Source organism: Mus caroli, chromosome 18 (assembly GCF_900094665.2).
Source record: "Mus caroli chromosome 18, CAROLI_EIJ_v1.1, whole genome shotgun sequence".
In the NCBI taxonomy this organism is placed as follows: Eukaryota; Metazoa; Chordata; class Mammalia; order Rodentia; family Muridae; genus Mus; species Mus caroli.
In genome coordinates, this window is record NC_034587.1 from 19,976,103 (window position 1) to 19,986,646 (window position 10,544).

At 38.4% G+C, this 10,544-nt stretch overlaps 1 protein-coding gene across 4 annotated transcripts in view; it reads right to left on the reverse strand.

Annotated features, from left to right (window-relative positions):
- Nol4 (nucleolar protein 4) overlaps nucleotides 1–10,544 on the reverse strand; it is a 255,998-nt gene that overhangs the window by 231,059 nt on the left and 14,395 nt on the right. Inside the window, exon 1 of one of the 4 annotated variants that reach the window (XM_029472169.1) lies at nucleotides 89–109. The exons of the other annotated variants lie outside the window; for them this stretch is intronic. The gene's annotated coding sequence lies outside the window, so the exon portion shown is untranslated. Of the gene's footprint in view, nucleotides 1–88; nucleotides 110–10,544 lie in introns of those variants that run through there. 4 annotated transcript variants of the gene reach the window in all.

The following is a 10,544-nucleotide window of genomic DNA, read 5'->3' on the forward strand; positions in this document are numbered from 1 at the left end:
AGAGAGAGAGAGAGAGAGAGAGAGAGAGAGAGAGAGAGAGAGAGAATGAATCACATAAGAACTTGGGTAAGTTTCCATTCTTTCTGACCTGGGAAGTGAGAGACTCTCAGGACTCAAAGGGAGGAATCATAGATGAAATGACCAACGGTGGGGAGAGGGAACTTGTAGAGTCCACCTGCAGTAGAGAGACAAGTGGAGAGATAGTGTTGCCATCCTACAGTCAAAAACTCTGACCCAGTATTGTTCCTGTCTGAAAGAACTACAGGGACAAAAATGGAGAAGAGACTGAGGGAAAAGGGGTCCAGTATCCAGTCCAAATTGGGATCCAGCTCAAAGGGAGGCTCCAAGGCCTGACACTGTTACTGATGCTATGGTATGCTTACAGACAGGAGCCTAGCATGGCTGCCCTCCAAGAGGTCCAACAAACAGCTGACTGAGACATATGCAGATACTTACACCTAATCAATGGACAGGAGCTGAGGAGCCCTGATGTTGAATTAGGGAAAGGCTTGAAGAAGCTGAGGAGGAGGGTGACCCCATAAAAAGACTAGCAGTCTCAACTAACCTGGACCCCAAGATCTCTCAGACACTGAGCTACCAACCAGGCAGCATAGAACAGCTGATATGAGGCCAACACATACACAGTAGGACTGCCTGGTCTGGCCTCAGTGAGAGAAGATGCACCTAACCCTCAAGAGACTTGAGGCCCCAGGAAGTGGAGAGGACAGATGGGATGGAGGGATGGGAACATCCTCTTGGAGACAGGAGAGGAGGAGTGGGGTGAGGAGCTGTCAGAGGGTGGACTGGGAGGGGGGAACAAGTGGACTCTAAAAGAAAAAAAATTAAATATTAAAAAAAATGAATTCAGGTAAGTGGTCACTGGCCACTTCCCAGTTGGGCCTGGGGTAGGAGAGGAGGGTTTGGAAGTTCTCAGCCTTTGTGGTAGCTAAGGCATTTTTAAAAAAGTAATCTATATGTGTCTTTCATTCCAGCATCCAAAGATAGCTCCAAAGATAGCGGATGGTACACACCATCAGCCAGGATTCAAAGCAATGTAGTCCAATCTCACTGCTACAAAAACAAATCTGGTGGGGGGGGAGACAAATTGAGTTCAAAACTATCAATTATGGTTGAAGGAAAAGAAAGATTTTGTGCTATAAAAACACTAGATAAACTCATGTCCACCAGACCATGACTAAAAGAATGCTGAAAGCAACCATTTGGGTTGAAGAGAAGAATGAGCCCACCTAAGAGGCAACAGAAATAACTACCAATATGAAAGTTAAGAAAGCAAAATGGTCTCACTTTACAGAAGATATGATGTTTATATGTTCACAAAACAGAATTAATAAGCAAGTTTAGGAAAGCAGTAAGATAAGAGTTAAAATTTTTAAAAAAGTTGCATCTCTACATATAGATAAACTATCCTCAATTTTATAAATATAATTTAAATAGTGTCAAAAATAAAATAAATGATATACTTAATACAGGTTCTTAAAGTTTCATGTGTTAAAAACTAAACTATGTTTTAATTTATGAGTCAGTTTCTTACTCTACAGCCCAAGCTTGACAAGAACTCACAATTTAGCCCAGATTTGCATCAAGCTCATGAAAACCTTGCCTTTGACTCCCAAACATGGAAAATACAAGCATTAGCTATCATATACAGCTTAATAACAACCAATGAAGAAAATTAAAAATTTCAATAAATAGAAAACTACCCAATATTCATGACTGAAAGGATTAATATTGTTAAAGCATCCTTACAACTCAAAATGATCTATAGTTTTAATGTAATTCCTATAAAACCTCAGTGGTAGTCATAAAATCATAAAAAAGAAACTCATACATTTGTATGGAATCAGAGATATTATTGAAATATCAATGCAGTTGAGCAAGAAGTGAATCTCAAGGCATAAATTACTTGGCTTCAATCTATACTTAAATGTTTCAATAATCAAAACAGTCTGATAGTGATACAAATATACAGATAGATCAAAGGAATAGGATATCCTAAGCACAGATCCATAGAGTTATAATAAATTTGTCTTCTAAAAATGTCCCAAGAACAGACATGAAACACTTGAGTAAAACATAATCATTTCAATAAATACTAAATATATACACAAATATAGAAGAAAAATTAGACCACTCTTGTATTAAAATATCAACTCAACAAGAGTGGAAGATTCAGATGACCAGAAATGTTTGAAATTCTGAAATGAAAAAGAGGTAAATATCTTGGCAATGAGTGTTGGATTTCTAGGTGTTATTTCAAAGTCAAAATCAAAACAATGACAAATGAGATTGCAACTGATTTAAAAATTTTGTCAAAGAAAAGAAACCATGAATACAATGAGGAGCTGGGCGACAGGATGAGGAATGACGTCACTTTCTTCTCTAAGGGAACAAGATCCAATCTCCACACTGCCAATTTACATTTCTTCTTTCCACATGGTCTATTTAATTAATCAGGGACAGACATATTAAAACTACACTGAAATCCCATTTTATCCTAGTCAGAACAGATAATATTCAAGATGAAGGCCCACATTTATAATCCCCACACTCAGGATAAAGATGATGAATTCGAAGAAAACCTGGTTATAAAGTGAAATTTTGTTTCAATACAAAAAGGGAAAGAGAAATGAAAGAGAGAAGGAGAAAGGGAGGGAGGAAAGAGAAAGGAAACATGACAGCAAATGTTGTTAAGATTAAAATCACAAGGAACGAGTATACACAGCTGGTCAGAATGTAAACTATTAATACCAGCAACACTATCAGTACGAAAGGTCGTCAGTGAAGTAGACATTAGTATTACTATATGATCCAACACTGCTGGGTAAATATCTGAAAGGCTTAAAGACATCATGGCATGGAGACCCTTGCACATTCATATTTATTGAAGCAATATTCCATATGGACAAAATAAGCAACCAAACTATGGTGCAATAGCAGATGAATGGATAAGGAGAATACACTGAATAGACAAAGCCGTGGAGGAAGAGAAGAGGAAGAGGAGGAGCTAACTATATGTCCATTTGTATTTGTACATAGATGCGGCATGTAAACAGAAGAGGGACTGTCTGGGAAAGGAATGTATTTAACAGGAGAAGGGAGGCTAATGTGCTGAGAGAGAGAAAATCCAACATATGTTTTACTCTAATTTTATGTATTTTTATATAATTTTAGATAAACCCATATCATTTATGAATAGACATGGAAGCAGGAAAGGAATTATTTGGGGGCAAGAGAGGGTTCAGCAGGAAGGAGGAGAGGTAAAGGGAGGAGGTCATTAGTTATGGTGTGTGTGTGTGTGTGTGTGTGTGTGTGTGTGTGTATGCTCATACATATACATACATATATATAAATGTACATGTGTATGTATACGAAACTGCCATAGGAAACATGCTATCTTGTATATCAACTCACAATAATATTAATTTTAAAAGAAAACAACGAGGAAATTAAGACTTCTACTGGTTAGATGACAATTTTAGCCTAAGATGTAAAGTTAATACATGAGCTTATATAGAGATAAATCATGGTGAATTGTGGGCATTGGGCCATCACTTTATAGAGCAACAAACAGAACAACAACCATGCTGTCACATGTGTAAGAAGATGGCACTTGTTTTTTTGCAGCACTAATGAGCAAGCCAAGAGCTTCAGGTATAGTAGGCAAGCACTCTGCCACTGACCAGTGATGAAGACAGTAATATGATCTGTGGGTGGAAGGTGGCCCTTTTCAGAAACTGAGCCATAGAGCAATAAAACCTTCATATAATTTTTTAAATGCCCATGTATTTATTTACAATTAATAACACATTTAAAAGTCATAACTACTCACAAATATTATACAATATTTCCTTGAAAAACTTTTCCTTTAGAGATCAAACCTCTGTCAATTTCTTCTATAGAATCTTATTCATCAAAGGTAAATAAATATAAATAAATATGTAATCATTAATATACAATTACATATTATAATTACATATATAAGCATATATATAATGATTATATAATAATCCCCCAGTGAAATTCGCTTCTCCACCTTTGAGAAAAAACCACTAGCAGTGTATATATGGTATATGGGATGATGCAGCTAAGAAAAGACTATTTTCTAAAAAAAAAGAAATAAATGAAGCTAAATAGAATTGAAAGGAATATATAAATCCAAATTTTGTTCCTATCTGTAAAGTCACACACAGTGATGTTCAGAAAGAGTCTTGTCTAAATAAGAGAGACCTCAGCTCCTGGCAGCATTGCTAACTGAATAAGATTCTCTTCAGCTTTTGACTTTACATATCATGTGTATTACATTTCATAGAAGGGACTTAAGACTAAAAGCACCTACAATGCTGTTTGACACATAGTGTAATTTTATATGGTGACTGACATATATCCACAGATATGACATACTTCTAGCTATTACAAAGCTGAAGTGCCATGAAAAGAAGATGTGTGCAGCATTGTGCTACTACAGAAGAAATCTTTTAAAATGTGTAAGGAATTACACATGCAAATATAAAGATATTTCTCGGTAAGACGTGGTTGCTCCACATCTATCTATTGAATGGATAACCACTGTAATTATTAGCTAATACCACTAGATAAGGTTCTCAAAACTAATATGATTAAGTAGGTCAAAGTATTTGAATCACCTATTAGTAATTACTTGATTAATTTTGATGAGGTCACAACATGTATGGTCTGCTAAGGAAAAAGTACAGACATAGCCATAGTTAGTTAAGTCAAAAGCCAGTCCTGCCAACCTGCCCATCAGAACGTGATCATGAGGGACCTTGAATTTAACTTCAAATTTCTTTTGGAATGTCTATACTATGTTGTATCTATATGTTCCATAAATCTATGCTAATAACCAGCTGACTGTCTGTATCTTTATGATGTGTCTAATGTCAAAACTAAGGCGCTGGTAGCATTCCCTATCAACCCCAGTCCATTGCTGCTGACCTGTGGAAAGATCATGTTTTGTTGCTCTCAGCCCTACAGCACTACTGGCTTGACACTATTACATTTCTTCATTTTGCTACTTTTAGACCATGTTATTTTTTCTTTCTTTAATCACTTTATATATTTAATCTTCTTATTTATCCATCATTTCCTCTGGTCTTTTATACTTAGTTGAGGCAGGGGGCAGAGGGTGACTCAACACACCCTGAAATATCTAGAGTTAATTTTTATTTCTCTGTGTGTGTGTGTGTGTGTGTGTGTGTGTGTGTGTCTATGTCTGTGTCTGTGTCTTTGTGCGTATATATGTGCCATGTGTGGACCAGTGCCCACAGAGGACAAATAAAGGCATTAGGTCTCCTGGAGCTGAAGTTACAAATGGCCGTGAGTCACCTGACATGGGTTCTGGGACCAAAATCAGGTTGCCTGGAAGAACAGCAAGACTGATTAGCCCTTGAGCCAACTTTGCATGAAATGGAAACTTTAGGTTCTTTGGGAAGTTAGGTATGTCAAATGATGTTTTACTGGGCACATAGGTGAAAGGATGTCTTGCTAAAGCAGACTTGTGGAAAAAATGTTTTCCTGAAGCAGCCATAGGTCAAAGGATGTTTTGATATAGCAAACACATGAAAGGACCAGTGACAAAGGAATATAAATATGATCCCACAGACAGTGGGAGAAGAGCAGTGAGCATTGGTTTGGTTTGCTCCACCTCACTATTCTTCGTTGATGACGTGTATTTATTGATTCACCTTACAATAACCCTGTTGAGCTTGTGGTAATGCTGCCATTGACAGAAATGTGCCTGAGATTCCTGCACCAGCTTGCTGCTTCCACAGCCTTGCCTCAGGCTGTTTGGTGACCCTGGTGGTTTCTTCAGGATTGAACTACAGCTAATGGTTCATGCCTGGTGTCTGCTTGCAGAAAGGACTGGACTGCAGCTGCTGACCTGTATTTGCTGCTTACTATGTGAATTACCTTCTGCCCAAGAAGATAGAGCTCACCCCAAAGAACTCTTGCTGAACAGATCCACTTCGCCACATCCTAAGAACTTGTCTCTTCCACTCCCTCTGCTGGGTGGTGGGCTAGAGGAGAGGCTCTGAACCCTTAATCAAAGTAGGCTGCAAAAACTTGATGCCTGCATCTCCAGACTTTGAATGTTAGACAAAAATAAGATTGCTAGACAAAACATAAGAAATCCAACTCATTTGATATGTGAGAATATGGGTTTAGGTCTGAAAGTGATTGATGCTTCAAGTTTCTAACAAATTATTTGGTCAGGGGGGGGCTAGGAATATGAGAAGAAGAGAAGTGTGCACCAAGGTGTGCAGAAGTTGTATGGGAACATCCACCTTTAGAGCTTATATTTCACACTATAAACTGACAAAACCATGTATTCATGACATATTATTTGTTTCCAGTCTGCATTTTATCTACTGTCGCGGCCCACTAAATTTTCTTGATGATTTCTAATGGGATATGCCATGTGACATGAAAACACTCCTTGAAAAGCGAAGGCATGCATCTGTCTAGCCAACGGCTTTTTGTGTGGTGCTGAGAGTAGACAGTGATAAGTGGCCAGATTTAAAATGAACATTGGCAAAGCAGACAGAGGACTAAAGTGAGCACGAATATTTTTAGACAGTTCGGGTCATTTTTTTTTTAGACAGCTAAAAGCAATTTGAAGATTTGAGGCAAATGTTTCAAATGTGGTATAAAAATGCAAGAAATAATGGAATGTACAGGGGTAAAAAGAAAATCTGCTTTCTAAAGAGACATGGACAGCTCAGAAGGTTATTGTGGGCCCTCGAGAGCCTACCAGAGGAAAACACACAGAAAAAACACATCCCAGAGCTATCATAGGTAAGTCTTGGACTACATCACCCTCCTAAGAAGGAAAAATGAAATGTTATTCAGGTTAAATGGTAAATACTTTGGGGGGGTTTATTAATTGCACATCCCAGTTTAGACACAATGCTGCATAACAAAAGGGTGGTCTCTGTTTATATGTCCATGTGTATGTGTGCAGATTTATGTGAGTATGTATGAAGGCCACAGGACACTAAGTGGTATTCACCTCTTTCAGAGGCAGACTCCCTCACTGGCCTTGAACTCTCCAAGTCGCCTAGATGACTGGCCAGCGAGTCTAGGAAACCATCTGTGTCTGCTTCCAAGTCTGGGAATACAAGCCTGAGTGTTTGTTGTTATTTTGGTTTTGTTTGTTTGTTTTTACAAGGTTTTAGGGATCAATTTCAGGGCAGTGAACATTGCAGACACCTTACTGACCCACGGGCTTTACTTTTTTACTTTCGTATAAAACTGAACTTTATTTTACAAGCATTAATCAAGTGTGACAATATTGTAATTCAAATAAACATAAGCCAAAGGTGTGTCCCTAAAGTGAAGAATACCATTTTTTGTCAATTCTTATTGAAGATGGTTGGGTTTCTAGGAACAGATTGTTGGAAGAATTCTGACACTAGATGAATAAAATACTAGCAGATGGAACCCGGAAAAGGTTTTGTTCATCCATGTTTCCTAATAGCAAGATCAAAGAATTCCCAAATATTGAGTGAAAATAGGAGGCAGCAAAGCCAGTGTTTATAGGATTCCCAGCAGCAGGAAGAACTGCATTAAAATACAAATATACTATTTCCCCGTGAGGAGTGTGTAGAATATGATGCAGTCATGTGTCTGCTGGAGCTAGGGAAGAATAACAGACAGACTCCTCTCTGGTCTAGCACTGTCACAGCCATGTTTTCAAAGCTTCCTGTTTGTTGTAGCTCCCCTCTAAGCCTGTGCTTTTCCTAGACACAAATTTCCTGGGTGCATGCATGTCAAGTATACTGTTGCTGTAGACACTCAGAATGAACAAATTGCGATGGAAACAGATGGAGTTTAGGACTGGAGTTCAGTGGTTCGGAGTCCTCATGCCCTAGCAAAGGATGAGGGTTCAGTTCCAAGTACCCACAAAGGGTGATTAATAACCAACTGTAACTTCAGGCCCAGAAAGATCTGACACCTCTGGCCTCCACTAGCATATGAACTAATGTGCACACACATAGACACAGAGACACACAGAGACACAAACCCATGCTCAATGAAAAACAAAACTTAAGCTTTAAAAAAAAAAAGATGAAGTTTATATTTCAGACTCTAGGAGCTGGAGATATGGCTCAACCGTTAAGAGCACTTGCTGCTCTGGCAGAGGCCCTGGGTTGGATTTTCAGCATCCACATGGTAGCTCACAGGCTGTAACTCTAACTCCATGGGATTTGATGGCCTCATCTGACCTTTGTGGGCACCAGACACACATGGTGCATCTATATACCTGTAGGGAAAACATTCATGCACCTGAGGTAAAAACAAATAAACCTTTGGCTTTGAGACTCTGCTAATGGGTTTGGTCCTTTAGTGTCATTCTAGTTTGCTTTTATAGGCAAGGTCCAGAGCATAGCAGGAACATAATGTAGCATGGAAACAAATGTGTTATTTCAATTTTTAACGTCAGAATATCAGAAAAACTATTTGGGTAGGCATTACATAAAGAACTTAGTACAGAGTTCCTTTAGAAGCTATCTCCTATCTCAGGGCCCAGTATGGCCACTGGGCAGTCTCCCTTTAGAAGCTATCTCCTATCTAAGTGCCCAGTATGGCCACTGGGCAGTCTCCCTTTAGAAGCTATCTCCTATCTCAGGTGCCCAGTATGGCCACTGGGCAGTCTCCCTTTAGAAGCTATCTCCTATCTCAGGTGCCCAGTATGGTCACTGGGCAGTCTCCCTTTAGAAGCTATCTCCTATCTCAGGGCCCAGTATGGCCACTGGGCAGTCTCCCTTTAGAAGCTATCTCCTATCTAAGTGCCCAGTATGGTCACTGGGCAGTCTCCCTTTAGAAGCTATCTCCTATCTCAGGTGCCCAGTATGGTCACTGGGCAGTCTCCCTTTAGAAGCTATCTCCTATCTAAGTGCCCAGTATGGTCACTGGGCAGTCTTCCAAGCAATGGTCAGGGCAATGTTTTGCTTACCGCCATGCCTGGGGGATATGTTCATGAACTATAATCTTGAGGAAGAATCTTTTAAGGCCTGGAGTGCTTACAGAAGTGCCACCTGTCTCCCACAAATTCTATCACATCTTCTTGGAAGGCATTGTTTTGGACTATAATAGAAACTACATGTCCATTGGATTTGTCTAGCAATAGCTATCTTGCTTACATGTTCCATACCAAACTAGGAAAAAAAGTAAATTCAATTAAAAAAAAGTAACTGTGATACAAGTTCCAAATTCTTAGAAGCATCTAAGTCACTGCCTCAGCTTCATTAAAGACTTCTTTGCTAATCACGACGGACTATGTGATATTCAAATTCAGCTGTGGCGCCTGTCACCTTAAGGGGACATGTTCCTTAAGCGGATGGAAAGAGAGCAAGGAAGACTGACAGAAAAAAAAGTAAAAGCCCATTTGCTTTCACTTGTTATGGAATTAATATAACTTATTTTCAGAGATAGGATACACTAAATGTCTGGGAGGTGACGTTTATAGGTCACTGTGAAGTGTAGCTGACCCAGAAGAAAAATATTATCACCAAATATTTAAATAGAAACATCTATTTCTCTGACTTCTTAAGAGATAAACAATTCTTATTTTTTAGAAAAAAATCTATATCATTTTAATCATGACTACAGTGTTTGAAAGCAAGTACTGTGTTAAAAAAAAAAAAAAACCCAAAACTTTACACATATGATTTATGGCCCTCCAAATAGCAACTTCGAAGTAATCACAAGCACAGAACACAGCATAGATTTACCGCTCTCAGATTTTAGGCTTGGACTTGATTGGCCTTATAGCTAGCAACGTTTCCTTTCTATTACTTTCCTCAATCCCTCTTTATCACACTGCTTCCTGCAACCATATCCCATGTGAATAGTCACTATCTAACCTAGGGAGTCATTTAGACATATGCACACATTTTCAGTGAGGAATTCAAGTTTGTTTTTTGTGGATTTTTAGTGGTTTTTTTTTGTTTTACTTTATTTTTAGGGTTTATAGATGTACACACCTCTAAATTCAGCAAGATTCCTATTAAATATTAATTACTCCTAGGACTTCTTAAAGACGCAGCATCTTTCTTTCACCACTAGGGTGCACTAAAGTCGCAATTTACTACGTAGACACAAAGAGTTAATAGAAATTCTCACACCAGTTTGATGTGCTTCAAGTAATGTTCATTTGGACATTATTATTTAATAAGAAATTTATGGATGACATGTAATGTGATGTTAATCAATGATAAAACGGTTTCTGTGAGCTCTCATGTCTTTTGACTGTCTACTGCAAATGAAATAGCTCCAAAATACCGAGATCAGTGTGACTCCACTCTACCACTGCAGTGGAGTGACATTATTCCTGGGTGAGAAATAAGTCAGTTTTCATAAGTGAAGCAAACTGACTTCCTAATTTACGATGAATAGTTGAGAAATTAAATGGTTATGTCAGTGGCTTATTTATTTATTTATTATTGGGTATTTATTTCATTTACATTTCCAATGCTATCCCAAAAGTCCCCCACACCCTCCCA